The 16,615-nt window shown below is 41.0% G+C and overlaps 1 protein-coding gene across 2 annotated transcripts in view; it reads left to right on the top strand.

The window, feature by feature from the left end:
• ADGB (androglobin) overlaps positions 1 to 16,615 on the top strand; it is a 422,031-nt gene that overhangs the window by 106,861 nt on the left and 298,555 nt on the right. The gene's annotated exons all lie outside the window — the stretch shown is intronic.

Raw genomic sequence — 16,615 nt, 5'->3', positions numbered from 1 at the left:
ACCGGCCAAGATTATGGGCGGGCTGAATGTACCTAAGTTGATCCATCAATCAACTTGGGTTTAACCAGCCTGTTAGATTTTACATGCTATTATTGCCACTAGCAATAGTCACTGTATTCTCCCCACCGGTAAAACACAACAATGACTCCGCAGGAGGGACTCTCCCCCCGTCAACACTGACTGTGTTGATAAGGGAATCAAGAGATTTTCTTTCTTGCAACCCGTGGTTGCAGGAAGAAAATCACTCCGTCTATGATTAGCCTTACTCTAATTAACATATTGTCTAGTGAACTGGGATTGACCTAATCCTGCATTTACTCATTTATGTACATGCTGCTATTTTCTTCAACCCATGACAATATGCTGGGTTAATTTACCACTAATTAGTCTGATGTTTGCTTTTTGATACTGAACCTTAGTTGTGTGGAATGCATCTATATATGTGTTCCCAGTAGCAGTGCAGTATCCATTTGTGTAACCTGGTGCGTCAGAGGGGCTGAGGTTGTTCTCAAGGTCGAGGCAGAAGAACAGAGAACCCAATCTACGAAGCAGCTCCTGCGGGGATGACAATACATATGGTATTCTTGTTTTAGGTCTTATTTAGTAATTAAAGAATATGTGATTTTTAAATATATTATTAAGTAAATAGCAAATATTTGTGTGCCTCTAGTCAGGCCCAGACAGGGACACAATATAGGCACTTTTTCCAGAGACAAGGGGGGGGGGGGGTGTTTAGGTATTCGCGGGGGTGGTTGTTGATGGGATATTCAGAGTCAGTCCTCCACACTGTGATGTAAAGGGGACTGCACTGTAAAGGAGCAGTGCAATAATTACTGTGCCCCTTTAAAGTGCAGTCCCCTTTATATCACAGTGTCCCTTTACATTACAGTGCCCCTAGCAATCACAGCCCCCCATCACAGTGCCCCTTGCAATCATGCCCCCTAATCACAGTGCCCTCTTTTACTCTCTGCTCACTGTGCAGATCTCCAGCTCCTCCCACCCCCTGCTCCCTTACATGAAAGTCCGCACAGTCCCCTCTTAGATCAAAATCCACAGAGCCCCCCCACATCTGAGTCCACAGAGCCCCCCCCCCACATCAGAGTCCACAGAGCCCCCTTATATCAGAGTCCACACAGCCGCCCTTAGAGTCTGTATTGTTTCCACTTACACTGTAAGGGTGGAGCTCTGTCAACGCTAATGTAAAGGGGAACCCTTATTTAAGGGGAACTCTGATGTAAGGGGTGTTTTGGGAACCTTGATTTAAGGGGGGCTCTGATGTAAGGGGAATGCTATGGACTGGTGTAAAGGGAAACACTATTGTAAGAGGGTCTTTGCTCACCAAAGCCCCCCCCCCCTTTTGTCAGAGTCTACAAAGCACCCCTTAATCAATTTGCACTCTGGCCTCCTGGCCCTTTAATAAGTTTCTGATGCAGGGAGGTGGAGCAGGGTTTATGATCATGTGACTGTTGTGATTGGCTGTCACCGTGGACATATGGTCAGAAAGCTCCCGATCACAAGCAGCGATCGGGAGCTTTTTGTTAGCCGCTTGTTATTGTGTCGGGAGCTTGCAGTGTGTTATGCAAATATGCGGCAGCACAGCACCAAGGCCCATTCATCGAGAGCCTGCATATTTGCGTGCTGTCTGCATGAAGGGGTTAAATGTATTTATACACTGGGAGGCAGGAGAGAGGATGAGCTCACTCATCCCAGGATGGATCCTCAGGCATAGACTGTTAGCAGCTTTCCTTTTCTGGCTTCAAACTTCCTGCCCACACATCCGCTGGGAGGGTGGGGCTCACACAGGAGGAGAGGGACAGGAGGAGGAGAAGCAGATGTGCCCTCTCCTGTCCGTGTGAAGGGAGGAGGTGGGGCATTGTCAGTGCTGGTTCTGAGGCTGAGCTGAGCGAGTGAGAGAGACACTCAGCTCAGCCCTGCAGCCAGCAACCCTGCTGGTAATTCCACCAGAGGAGACACAAGCATGGTCTCATATCGGGAGGTGAGTGGTGGACGCAGTCTGTGTTAACCCTGTCTGGACCATGGTTGCCGCTTACCTCCCACTATGCGGCCTGGTCATCAACAGGCCATGGACTGGGCACCCCCGGCCCACCGGGGAAATGCCCAGTCTGTCCTATGACCAGTCCAGGCCTGCCTCCAATTGAAGATGAAACTAAAGCAAGTCTGCTAGCAGTAATATCTAGCCATATTTACACTGAAAAACCACTGTAACTTTGTCATTGATTCTCCTTTCCACCCTTTTAGAAATCTGAGTGAAGGAAAAGAACAAAATGGTCTAAAAATAATAATAATGTTTTGGAAAGTTGCCTTAAGTCAAGAGGAAGAAATGGCATTAGACAACATGCAGTTACCGCTAGAGAGAGAAAGGGAGAGCGATTACCTTTTTTTAATGAATTCTTTATTTAAAATAGACACTGAAGAAAGTACAGGTAGATTTTTGTGAGATAGTCATTCTCCGAACAACCAGACCGTTACATTATAAACCCACAATGTTGTAATTTTCATTATTATATAACTGTTAAATGTACTGCGGTACCCTGAACCACTAAGGACCATAGGTAATCTGAAGTCACCTTCGATGACAGCTGGGGCTTTCTTGTCATTGTCACATTTTTTCACTATAGCAGAAAGAGGAAAAGCAATATACAACATATGCAAATAATCAGAGGGAGTGAAGGAAAGGAATGAGAGGTGGGGGTATAGGTAAGGGAGGGAGGACAGGCAGGGGAAAAGGACAGTCAGGATTAAGAAAAGGTGAGTCCTTTAACCACTTACAGACCGGACCATTTTGCTGGTCAAAGACCAGACCACTTCTTGCGATTCGGCACTGCGTCGCTTTAACTGACAATTGCGCGGTCATGCGACGTGGCTCCCAAACAAAATTGACGTCCTTTTTTTCCCCACAAATAAAGCTTTTTTTGCGCTATAAACAAAAATAGGGCGATAATTTTGAAAAAAACACATTATTTTTTACTTTTTGTTATAATAAATATCCCCCAAAAATATATAAAAAAACATTTTTTTCCCTCAGTTTAGGTCGATACGTTTTCTTCTACATATTATTGGTAAAGAAATCGCAATAAGCGATTATTGATTGGTTTGCGCAAAAGTTATAGCGTTTACAAAATATGGAATAGTTTTATGGCATTTTTATTAATAATTTTTTATTATTTTTTTTTACTAGTAATGGCGGCGATCAGCGATTTTTATTGTGACTGCGACATTGCGGCGGACACATCAGACATTTTTGACACATTTTTGGGACCATTGTCATTTATACAATAATAAATGACACTGGCAGTGAAGGGGTTAACCAGTGGGTGGCAGTGTAGGGGTTAAGTGTTCCTAGGGGTGTGTTACTAACTGTGGGGGGGCTGGGCTTTCATTTAGTGAACACTGATCTCTACTCAAATCACATGGAGCAGAGATCAGCGTCACTAGTTGCTAGGCAGAATGGAGAAATGCTGTTTACACGGCATTTCCTCCAGTCAGCCACCCCGTGAGACGATCGCTGGTATGCCCGCTGCGATCGAGTCTGCGGGACCCGCGACCGGACTCACGGGGGTCCCGACCGACACGTGAGCACGTGATGGCAGGGCGGCATTGAAGATTGGACGTACCTGTACGCCAATATGCCTGCCCGTGCCATTCTGCCGACGTACATCGGCGTGCGCCGGTCGGGAATCGGTTAAAGGGTAACTCCACTTTCCCACTTTCATGGGAAAAAAATAGCAAAAAATAATATAGCGACTCAAGTCATATTGTATTAAAAATGACCTTTCCTTCAGTCTGCAGTGCTGTAATTTTCTGTAACATGCAATGCAATATGGCTACCTGGAGGAGTTCTGTAAACAGATTTGTGTTTGTGTGATTGGCTCACTGATTTCCCCAGAAGTCTGCACTAAAATACAAGTCAGACTTTTGGCATCCCATGCAACAAAAATTTACTCTCAAAGGGAAATCACATCTAAAGGGATGCAGACCCCGCCACTTTCCTAATTATAGTCCTGCAGATGGAGCTGCTGATTGATAATTATAACAAGACCTCCATACAGTTTTACTGTGCAAATGAACACAGACAAATAAACAGCTAATTCTTCAGAATAACAAAAGGTAGGAATCTGCAACAAAGTTTGTTAAAATCCTTGTAATGCACATAGATCACCCAGAGGGAAATGTTTTTTTTTCAACAGAAGTGGAGTTATTCTTTAACTACTTCAATACAAGGCACATTAACCCCCTTCCTGCCCAGGCCATTTTTTAGCTTTCAGTGATGTCACACTTTGAAACTTTGAATGACAATTGCGCGGTCATGCAACACTGTAGCTAGATTAATTTTTTTTAGCATTTTCTTCACAGAAATAGAGCTTTCTTTTAGTGGTATTTAATCACCTCTGGGTTTTTTATTTTTTGATAACATTTTGAAAAAAATAAATTTTTTCTTAATTTCTATTAAAAATTTTTGTACATTTTGTAACTTTTCTCCTTCACTGATGTACACTAATAAGGCTGCACTGATAGGCACTGATGAGGAGGCACTAATATGCAGCACTGATGGGCACTGATAACTGGCACTGATAGGTGACACTGATAGGTGGCACTGATGGGCACTTATTGGCAGCACTGATGGGCAATGATATGCAGCACTGATGGGCACTGAAACGCAGCACTGATTGGCATAACTGATGGGCACAGACTGGTGTCACTGATGGACATAGACTGGTGTCACTGATGGGCACAGACTGTTGTCACTAATGGGCATAGAGTGGCATCACTAATGGACACTGCTGGGCTGCATTGTCATCAGGGCACTGATGATCAGTGCCCTGATTACCTTGAGACATCTTCTCTGTGAGGAGTTGCCACTGATTGGCACTCCTCACCTCACACTCTGTCAGATAAACGGCACTTCCTTGTTTACATGGTATCAGCTGTGATTGGACACAGCCGATTACATGGGCAAAGAGCCACAGCCACGATCGGGGATTGTACCATGTCCCAGGAACTTGGCACGCCCGCGAATGCCACGCTGTGTGCCCTCAGTTAAACTGGGCGCCGTCATATAACGTTCTCCCAGAACGTGAGCCGCACCGCTCCTCCATAATTTGACGGCGGGTGGGCAGCAAGTGGTTAAAGAGAGATATGACTTTGTTCTTTTAGTTATTACTTGAATCGGAATGTTCTATCCTACTGTATTTTGTTTCTCATACATTAACGTCTGTGGGCCTGCACTTGCGTTCCAAACGCCACTATAGCAGGTGTGGCGCAGTATTTCAATGTAATACCTTTCTTGATAAAAAAAAAAAAAACAGGCATTCAGGAGGCTTGAGATTTTTGCCTGTGATCTGAAAAGTGATCCACCACAGATTGCTTTTCAAATCCTGCTGCATATGTGAAAGAAACCAAAGGTAAAAGAAAGATAAAAGGAAGCATTGTAATCAGGAGGGTGACAATACTTTTACGTTTGTCAAAAGTTAATAGTCATTTTATCCACTTGTCAAGGTATGAGGGATCAGGAGTCAGACACAAAAGTAAACATATCTATATATAAACTGATGACCTGTAGAGGATTTTAAAAGGTCACCTATGCAACATTTAGAATACAGAAGTGGCCATTTCTTGGGTGCATGCAATTTGAAGGCTTGAGATGTTGGGTAATTTACTTGATACATCCTCATCTTTTATAGTTTACTAAAAAATTGGGTAATGTGTTACGTTTGTATTCCCTATAATTATCTTCAGTGTATTTTTTACTGAAATGATGTGCTCGATAAACCATTGTACTAAAATAGCATGACATAAGAAAAGGCTTTGAAATCTAAAAAAAAAATGAAAAACTGTTAAGGGGCCTTTTTCTTTGGGCAATCAACCAATTTGCTGCCATTCAGTTGTATTGGTATTTTGGGGCTTTTTTGTCTTTTATTTTATTTTGTGCTTGATTTGAGCCATACTGTAGGTCACTTTTAGCTTTTGTCTCATTCATAGGGCGTTAATTAATTCATTTGCAACTAGCTTTCCTTAAAAAAAAAGTGAACTTTTGTTTCAGGGGTATTATTTGGGGTTTTCATTTATTTTTGGGGTATATTTTTTTTATTACATGTTAATAGGCCATTTCTGGAAAAACTGTTTTTTTTGTGCTACAAGGCTTCTCTTTAAAACAATGGGACTTTTTGTTTCAAGGGTGGTTTTTGGGGTTTGCTTTTCCTTTAGGAGTTTCTTGATTTATTTTCTTTTTTTTTTCTTTTTAGTGATAGGACCTCTTTTAAGTTTGGAGTGCTAAAAGGGCAGTATTCTCTTGTTACATACTATCTATTCTTGCAGTTGCTTTTTGCATTGACTGAGAAACATATAAAAGAACAGTGTGTACCTACATTATCTTATTATTATTTCAGTCATATTTACTCCATCCCTCCCACTCTCATACTGACATTAAAATAAAATTTGGCTATACATTCCCCTAGGCCTATTATCCCTGATTAAAACTGGCCTGCTACCAGCAAAGCGTACACTGATGTATACTCTGCAGTGTCTTAGTTATTGTAATAAAACTCCTGCCTGTTTAGCAAACAATGATTTTTGCACCTTTATTAAAGTTAGCCATTCTCTATGGGAGTTCCCTGATAAAACGATGTAAATCCATACTAATACATTTGTTTTACAATATCTTAAATTAAGATCAGCTTTAGAAAATCTCCACTCTTCTTGCAACGGGAAATAGACCTTTTCCTTCTCATACCAAATCTCAATAGACTTTAGCTCTTCAATCTATCTATAAGGCAACAAAATGTATTAAACATTGGCAACTAGCCCAAAAAAAATTACAATGGCATTTAAGCATGTACAAACTAGCCAATGCTACCCTTCTATGTCTACATTATGTGGGACAGGTTGTGGCTTCTCCAGCAAGTTATGCCGCGTGCACCCGGCCGGACTTTTCAACGGACTAAGTCCGATGGTCTTACCGATGGACTTTCGGCGGAGTTCCGATGGACCTTTTGAATGAACGCCGTCGGTTTTTGTCCATCGGACTAGCATACACACGAACGGATTTCTTGATAGGAACTGGGTCTGGTGGAGTTCCGGCGAAAAAATTTGAAACATGTTCTATTTCTAAAGTCCGTCAGATTTTTGGACAGCAAAGGTCCAATGGAGACCACACACAATCGAATTGTCCGATGGATTCGTTCCAAAAGTTGGTCCCGTGTACGCGGCATAAGGTTATGTCTTATGCCAATAAAACACTTCACCAGCTTTTCCTGACATCCGGGGTCCCCAGCTTGTAAAAAACCCTGACTGTGCTTTATGTATCTAGTAGATTTGAGCCTAGCATTGCTCAGTAAAATTGTTCTGGTAGTGGCCAAGACAAATAGGGCACAAAGCATAGAGGACATGCCTTTTTAGTTTGGCCTCCTATATAAAGAGATTCAAAGCTGGACCAGTAGAAGAGTGCAAACTTTTTCATACTAGAGATGAGGAAGTGGCAAATTTGGATATATGATTTCTGTAGGGAATACTTTTTCTCCCAGACTTAAAATCATACAGTTTTCTGGAAAAATGTTATACATGTTTTATCCATTGAAATGTAAATACTATTATAGGGCTAAGTGGAAGCAAATGAAGATTGTTGGCTACTGGGAAATTAAAAATTACTTATAGAGAGGGTCAGTAGGGAAAGTCAGGTTGAAAGGTGAAGGTTTTGTGGCATTGCCTTCCAACCTCAAGGTTAAACATTATTGACTTAAGGGGACTTTGCAATAGTGCTTTATTAATACAAATAATACAATAATAATACAATAGTACAGAGTAAATCAAAGCTAAGGATAACAGCGTATTGCATTAGGGTTTGCATTCCAAAGCTCAAATACACATGCGTGTGTGTATGGATACGTGTCAGTAGAGCAGTGGATGATGTCAGTAGAGTACAGAATGTGTCAGTAGGGCAGAGGATGATTTCAGTAGAGCAGTGGACAGTGTTAGTAGGGCAGAGATTGGTGTCAGTAGGGCAGTGGACAGTGTCGGTAATTTTTTAAAAATATTATGTTATTTTTTTTTTACAATTTATTTTTCACAATATTATTTTTTTACTATTTTTTTATTAGCCCTGTTGAGGGTCTTTGGTGAAATATCGGGGTCTAAACAGACTCCTGATGTCTCCCTTTTGAGTGAAAACGACTGAGGACAGAGATTCCCCAGTCCTGTTCTCTGCAGCCTCCGCTGCACTGGAAAGTGAATGAATGCTCTGTGCTGAGTAGCTTTACTATGTTTCAGTTCATAATAAACATGGGATGAAGCTAGTAGTATTAGTTTTAGGAATCTAGTTATTTGGTAATTTGGACAGGGTATAATCCCCAATCCTTATTAAATTAGTAGGTACGATGCCCGGCGGGTGTGGAGATGTGACTTGTGGCATGCATTCCTTGATCATCTGATCGAGGGCGAATACTGCTGTGCAAAATGTAAGCACATTGTTTCCCTGGAAGCCCAGGTTCTAAATCTGGGGAAGCAACTGTCAGCACTGAGAAGACCCTCTATACTAAAGAAGAGTCAGGAACAGTGGCCAGCACAGAGGTGGGTGGAGACAAAGAGGTGCAGGCACTAGAAAAGAGTAGATGGGTGACAGTCAGGAAGGGTAGAGGGGAAAGTGCCAGGGGGGCCAATCCAGGGCAGGAGCATCCCAATAAGTACACTCCATTGAGTGACATTGGTGAAACCAGTCAGTGACCAGCACTGCTGGAGCTGAGGGACTCTCTTTGCTGCCAGGGGAAGAACTCCTCCAGTGAGAGTGGGGGAAAGCAAAGTGAAAGGAAAGACAGATTCCGGTGGTAGGGAACGCAATTCTTAGAAGGACAGAGAGGGCAATCTGTAACTAAGACCTGCAGCCCCGAACTTTATGTTGTCTACCGAGTTCGGCACATCACGGATCTGGTGGACAGATTACTGAGAGGGGCTGGGGAAGACCCGGCTATCATAGTGCACGTTGGCACCAATGACAAAGTTAGAGGCAGATGAAAAGTCCTAAAGAACGATTTTAGAAACTTGGGGGCAAAATTGAGAAAAGGGACCTCCAAGGTAGTATTCTCAGGAATACTACCTGTACCTAGAGCCACACCAGAAAGGCAGAGGGAGATTAGGGAAGTAAACAAGTGTCTGAGGAGCTGGTGTAGTAAGGAGGGATTTGGGTTCCTGCAAGACTGGGCCGACTTCTCTGTAGGTTACCAGTACTATAGAAGGGACAGACTGCACCTAAATGAGTAGGATGCAGATCAGCTGGGAGTAAAGATGGCCAAAAAGTTATAGAGGTTTTTAAACTAGGCGACGGGGGGAGGGCCAAGAGGTAGAGATGGTCAGCGTGGAACATATCCAGAGGGTAGTATTGGGGGCATTATTGGTAGGTTAACTATAGCACATAAACCCAAGGTAAGTATAGTAACAAGTCCTAGTTGCAATCTTGGAACACCCAATAAGAGGATAGTATGCGATGGTCTAAACTACGTGGCATGTTCACCAATGCCAGGAGCCTGGCGGACAAGATGGGGGAACTAGAAATACTGTTGTACAAGGAGGATTTGGATTTTGTGGGAATTTCAGAGACCTGGTTCAACAGCTCTCATAATTGGCTGGCAACCGTTCAAGAGTATAGCCTTTATCGCAGGGATAGGGAGGGTAAAAAACGGGGAGGGGTATGCCAATATATCAAGAATAATGTACAAGTGAATGTGAGAGATGACATCACTAAGGGAGCTAGTGAGGAGGTAAAATCCTTATGGGTAGAGCTCCAAAGGGATGAAGCTAAGGGACAAATAATCTTGGGAGCATGCTATAGGCCGGAGATGGATCTCCTATCACAATTTGGATTAGCAGCAAGGAATGGAAGTGTTATCATAATGGGGGATTTTAATTATCCAGACAGACTGGGCAGAGGGAACCACACATTCATTTAAGGCTCGCCAGTTCCTAAATGTCTTGGAGGACAATTTCATGGTTCAGATGCTAGACACACCAACTGGAAATAAAGCATTACTGGATCTACTGATTACCAGCAATACAGACCTGATCACGGATAAGGAAATATGGGGCAATTGGCATCAGTATAAATCACAAATAGGAAGCATAAGGCGAATACAAAGACACTGAATTTCAAAAGAGCCAACTTCCGTAAAATACGAACCTTGCTATAAGGCATAAATTGGGATAAAATCTTAGGAACAAAGAACACAGAGGTGAGAAGGGTTTGCTTTAAGAGCATATTAAATCAGGGCAGTCAATGCATCCCATTGGGTAATACATTTAAAAGAGCGAACAAAAGTTCTGGATGGCTTAACTCCAATGTAAAAATGCATATAAAAGCAAAGGAGAAGGCCTTCAAAAAATCCAAGGTTGAGGGATCATCATCAGCATTCAGACTTTATAAAGAATGTCACAAAAAATGTAAGGGTGCAATGAGGACGGGTAAGATAGAACACGAAAGACACAGTGGAGGAAAGCAAAAAAAATCCAAAGAACTTCTTTAAGTATGTAAACAGTAAAAAAGGGAGGACAGACCACCATAAAGAACGAGGATGGGGAGATGGCGATGGTATTGAATTTATTCTTCTCCTCAGTCTTCACGAGGGAATCGGAGGGCTTCAGTAACCAAAACTGAAGTGTTTATCCTCATGACACATCACATGAAGCATCTCCATGGTTAACAGTGGACAGAATTAAAATTAGACTTGGGAAACTTAACATTAATGAATCACCGGGACCAGATGGCTTGCACCCAAGGGTACTTAGGGAACTCAGTCAAGTAATTTCCAGACCATTGTTCCTAATTTTTACTGACAGTCTACTGACTGGAATGGTACCAGTTGATTGGAGAAAAGCCAATGTAGCACCAATATTTAAAAAGGGACCAAAATACATCCTTGGAAATGTCAGACCAGTTAGCCTGACATCAATTCCTTCAGAAAACAAAGGGTTTGGTAAATTACATGTGGGGAGAGGGGGGGGCTTTGTCTGCGATCAACAGGTAGATCCTAATTGATGGGTTGCCAACCCCCTGGATTAAGATGTGCCCAGGTACACCTGGCACACCCTGTGCACATGCCTATGCCCATACCCTTGCTCTTTCTCCCACAATCTCACAGCTCTCTACTATTTAATTGTGATGATATAATAATATACTGCATGTGCATGGTGGAGAGGATGGGAATGATGGGGAAAATTAGGTTGCTGTTCAATAATTGTTTTTTACATGTCCAGTTAACATTTGGTAATAGGTTAATTTAAAGCTTACTTTCTCTCTTGAAAAATCAACAGTAGTTTTCTTTTACAAGCCATAAGCTTCAAACTGTTACTCTATACTTATGTAATTAGATTGCATGTATAGTAGTTTGGAGGAAAGTTCTTTCCTCTGTAAAAATGTTGTCGTGACTGTTCCATTAAACTTTTTTCAAAAGGCCTTTTATAAACAGTAACTATGGTTAATGCAATCACTACACAATAAAGTTGCTACGCTATTCACAAAAAAAAAAAAATAATCAACCTGGGGAACTTGGTAATTCAAAGAAAAGATGAAAAAATCAACACATAACCTTACTGGATAATTTTATTGTTCTGGCTATTTCTTTATAAACATACCTTATTTACTGAACATTAAAATGGCCATGTATGCTCTATTTCTGCATGTTTGCATATGTTGGCTTTTCTATAAATTAAAGGGATGTAAACCCGATTTATGAAATTTGAGCTGGGAACATATATCTGCATTGTTTTCTTATCTCTCATCAAAGCCCTAAGTCCCGTGACTGTCTCCTGCTCCGTTCTTCTGTTATCAGCAAGATAACTTCTGACAAGTTCTCCGACACATGTGATAGAACCAGCCTAAAATTTGTGTCAGGGTGGGTACTATAAATTAGCAGACATCTGGTCAAGTAATAGCACAGCTTTGCAAGTCTCTGCGTGTGTGGAGGGGTGTGTGTGCCTTTCCTCCAATCGGTTGTCTCACAGTATATGGCAAGATTCCACACCCACTGCTGAAACAGGAAGAGAAATAGTATATAAAGAAGAAGACAGCAGATATACGTGTAAAACGTATGTAGGGAGATTTGTTTCATCCCTGTGTATCATCTGAGGCTGTTCACTGGGTATGTGTGAGGGTTTACATCCACTTTAAATTATACTATTCTCATATCATAAGCAAAATTATTAATGGGAAACTTAATGGCAAAAAGGTGTGCGCTTGTTACTTAGCATGTGCTAGGGTCACGTGCCAGAGGAATGCATGCAGCTGTAATGTCTGAGTTTCAGGTGATACATTTATGGGGCTAAATCTTTGAAAGGATATATTAAAAGTTAATTGCCCCACTATTGTACGCAGCTGGCATTGCATGAAGATTGCGCATCTAAGGTGGCGTTTATCAAGCGACATGGTTAGACACAAATTGGTCTATAAATGAAATGTATCTAAAAGGAAAGATGCCTAAGATAAGCTCCTGTTTCAAAAACCATCCAATTGGAGAAAAAAACTGTCATTTTAGGACTTAAAGATATGAACAAAAATTCTATTACAATCATTAATTGAAATGTCAGTACTATCCTATAAATGTCTTTATTGTTTGTCCAAGATTTGGTCCACTTTCCTTTTATCCTGTTGCTATATAATGAGATAAAGTGTGTTGGGTACTCAATTACATCATTGGTTGATGAGGAGAACATTAGGCGCATGCAAAACATCCTTGTTTGCTCCTCCGCTATCCTTCTCTATCAGCACTGGAGTCACGTTAGCAGAGAGAGGGGGAAAGAGAAATGCTAGAATACTAGACAGTACCAGTTTGCAAAGGTGAGGGAATAAATCACCTATAATGTTGGGTGGCTTTACATTTTAGAGTGGGGTGCTTCGAAAATTCTGCATGCTTGTAGCCTCCCCGGCTTGGGGTGAGATTTAATTACCATAAGCGGTATTCCCGAGCCAGACTTGGGATCGCATTGCTGGATCCATGTAGGGGGTTACTTACCTTGTCCCCTGGATCCAGCGATGTCTCCCTGCTGTGAACAGCGAGCCGTCGTGTCTCGCTCGATCTGTGACAGCGCAGAGCTCCGTTCCCTGTGAGCGCTGCGATGCACGGGGACGGAGTTCGGCGCCAAATTCAAAAAGTAAAAAACACAGTATAGATACAGTATACTGTATCAAATAATTACACATCACCTTTGTCCCTAGTGGTTTGTCCAGTGTCCTGCATGCAGTTTTATATTATAAATACTGTTCTTCATGCCAGGAAACTGGAGATTGTCCATAGCAACCAAAAAATGTCAGTTTACATCAAAAGTGGTTATAGACCAGCTAGAAAACAGTGATAATAAATTAGAATCACTCGCAGAATTGAGCGATAGTAATTTGTGGGGAAATTCATCATCAAACATTAAAAGTAATGACAGTGACAATTCTGCAACTCAGCACATTTCAGTGTTTTTGATTTGATTACATTATTGAATAATTTTTATTATTATTATATTATTATTTGTTATAATTCTTTATAGGTATTTATTTTATTTTATATATCTATATATATATATATATATATATATATATATATATATATATATATATATATAGATATATATATATATATAATTTATGATTTCATATTTCAAATTTTATCATACCCAGGATGTCTATTAGACTCTTGTTTGGACAGATTTAAGTGAATTATTTCTAAGAATTACAGGCCTACAATATAAAATGCCAAATTTCCATGCAAAATAATGGTACCTCTTTCAGCACCTAAAATCTGAAATAATCATACCGCCAGGGAGGTTAAAGTGTGTCTTGCCTAAAAAAGGTTGGGAAACTCTGGTTTAGACAGACAGGTGACCATGTTCACCAAAAATTCACTGAAGGGGAAGCACTGACTTTAATTTAAACATGCACCAGGAAGATTTACCTGCGATACATTTTTGGTGAATGTCACATTTACTGCTTTGTAAATATGCCCCTATGGTGATACCTGACAGATACAAGGGTGTCCTTTTTTCCTTCTTCTGTGGACAATGTTTGGTGTGTGTGGGTGGAGTAGTTGAAAATATGGTTCAGGATAACTGCATATCCAGTCTTCATCAAACTGTGAATAGGGCGGCACAGTGGTGTAGTGGTTAGCATTCTTGCTAGCAGTAAAAAGGGTCACTGGTTCAAATCCCAACCACGACACTACCTGCCTGGAGTTTGCATGTTCTGCCTGTGTGGGTTTTCTCCGGGTACTCTGGTTTTCTCCTACACTCCAAAGACATGCAGGTAACTTAATTGGCTTCTGTCCAAAATTGGCCCTAGTATATGAATGGGGATCTTGGATTGTTGGCTCCTGTCAGGTAGGGACCAATGTGAGTGTGCAATGTACAGGGATAGGGGCAATTGTAGACACTCAGATTGGACTGGTGTCTTTTTTTCATCCTTACTGACTATGTAACTATATAGCAGGTAGAAATGTGCATGACAGAAAAAATTGTTTTATTTTGTTTCTGCTTCATTTGTTAAGTAAATCATTTCGTTTTGTCATAATCATTATGTTTGAATGATTTTTTTTGGGGAATATTTTGGTTATTTCGAGAGAGTAAATATTCATTGTTCCAAATCAGTACGTATTTTTGTAAGTTCTGATATTGACTAGAGTCGTGTGCATCCAAAAGAAAGGAATAGAACAAAATGTATTTTGGATTCATTCATTACGTTATGATTCAGAGTTTTCTATTGGATTTACCTCCATTCAACCCAAACACAATAAGGAGGAATCGTATTTCACTTTTATACCTTACTGTATTTATTGCAATATGTTTACATTTAAAATGCAGTGCCTTTTTTATACTATTGAAAAATGTTAATGCAAAAAGAATCAGCTGATTATTCAACAGTCAAAGACTACCGGAGCACTCTCATCCAAATAAAATGAATTGATCTGAATTAATATATTCATTAGTTATGTTATTAAATTTAGTTAATTTCTCCATTCCCAAATGACTTTGTTTGGCTGTGCACATACAAAGTAAACAAATGGTCTCTCAAGTTCAACCCCAATACAAAAAGAATCCTATTAACCACTTCAGCCCTGGAAGGATTTAACCCTTTCCTGACCAGAGCACTTTTTGCGATTCAGCACTGTGTCGATTTAACTGACAATTGCGCGGTCGTGCGACGTGGCTCCCAAACAAAATTGGCGACCTTTTTTTTCCTACCAATAGAGCATTCTTCTGGTGGTATTTTGATCACCCCTGCAGTTTTTATTTTTTGCGCTATAAACAAAAAAATAGCGTCAATTTTGAAAAAAAAACGCATACATTTTTTACTTTTTGCTATAATAAATATAGCAAAAATATATAAAAACATTTTTTTTTCCTCAGTTTAGGCTGATACGTATTCTTCTACATATTTTTGGTAAAAAAAAAATCGCAATAAGCATTTGATTGGTTTGCTATAGCGTTAGTTATAGCGTCTACAAAATAGGGGTTAGTTTTATGGCATTTTTATAAAAAAAAATTTTCACTAGTAATTGTGGCGATCAGCGATTTTTATCATGACTGCGACATTATGGCGGACACATCGGACAATTTTGACACATTTTTGGGACCATTGGCATTAATACAGCGATCAATGCTATAAAATTGCATTGATTACTGTAAAAATGGCACTGGTAGTGAAGGGGTTAACCACTAGGGGCGGGGAGGGGCTAAGTGTGTCCTAGGGGACTGTTTCTAACTGTCTGGGGGATGGGCTTTGTGTGACGTGGACACTGATTGCTGCTCCCGATGATAGGGAGCAGACGATCAGTGTCCTGTCATTAGGCAAAAAGGGGAGATGCTGTTTACATCGACATCTCCCTGTTCTTGAGCTACGTGAGACAATCGCGGGTATCCCCGTGTTATTCTGGATGCTTCAAACATTAACAAAAGGCCCAAACTATTGCATCATGTCTAAATGAAACAAACAAATACAAATAAATTAGCTGTTTTGCAGAATCAGGTATCTGTATTGGGCAGGGTCATGATGCTGCAACTTTTTGTTTGGTGCCATTTCAATGAAATGTATGAAGACGACCGCCTGACGAAAACATGCAAATTTCCACAATGATTGATGATATGGGGTTGCATGTCAGGTCAAAGGTACAGGGCAGATGACAGTCATTAAATCTTGAATAAATTCAAAAGTTTATATTTTGGACACTTTTCTTATTCCATCAATTGAAAGGATGTTTGGTGATGATGACATATTTTTTCAGGATGTAATCTGATGCAGGCGGATGGTCCGTGTTCATCCGATCCCCCATAGAGGAGAGTGGAGATCTGACAGGGCGGTCCCTGCAGACTGTGCAGGGACCACCCTGTCATCAGCCGGCTCAGCGGGGATAAACGGAGCAATCCCTGCTGAGCAAGCGGATCATCACAGGGCGGATCATTACGCATCCGTCCCGCGTGAAAGGGGCCTTAAAGATTGTTGTAGTGGACTTGCTGGAAGGATTCCTGGAGACACAGCAGCTATGCAGATCTTAAGCTGAACAATGGCCCTGGAAGCAGACTGTTGGAATAGCCAGTACCCTTGAAAAGACAATTGAGCAGGGCTGGTGTGGGCACTGGA

The sequence above is a fragment of the Lithobates pipiens genome, unplaced genomic scaffold, assembly GCF_037356315.1.
Source record: "Lithobates pipiens isolate NorthernLeopardFrog02 unplaced genomic scaffold, aLitPip1_a1.2 Scaffold_18, whole genome shotgun sequence".
NCBI lineage: Eukaryota > Metazoa > Chordata > Amphibia > Anura > Ranidae > Lithobates > Lithobates pipiens.
Note: the sequence above shows the minus strand (reverse complement) of the source record. Positions and strands in the feature narration are given on the sequence as shown.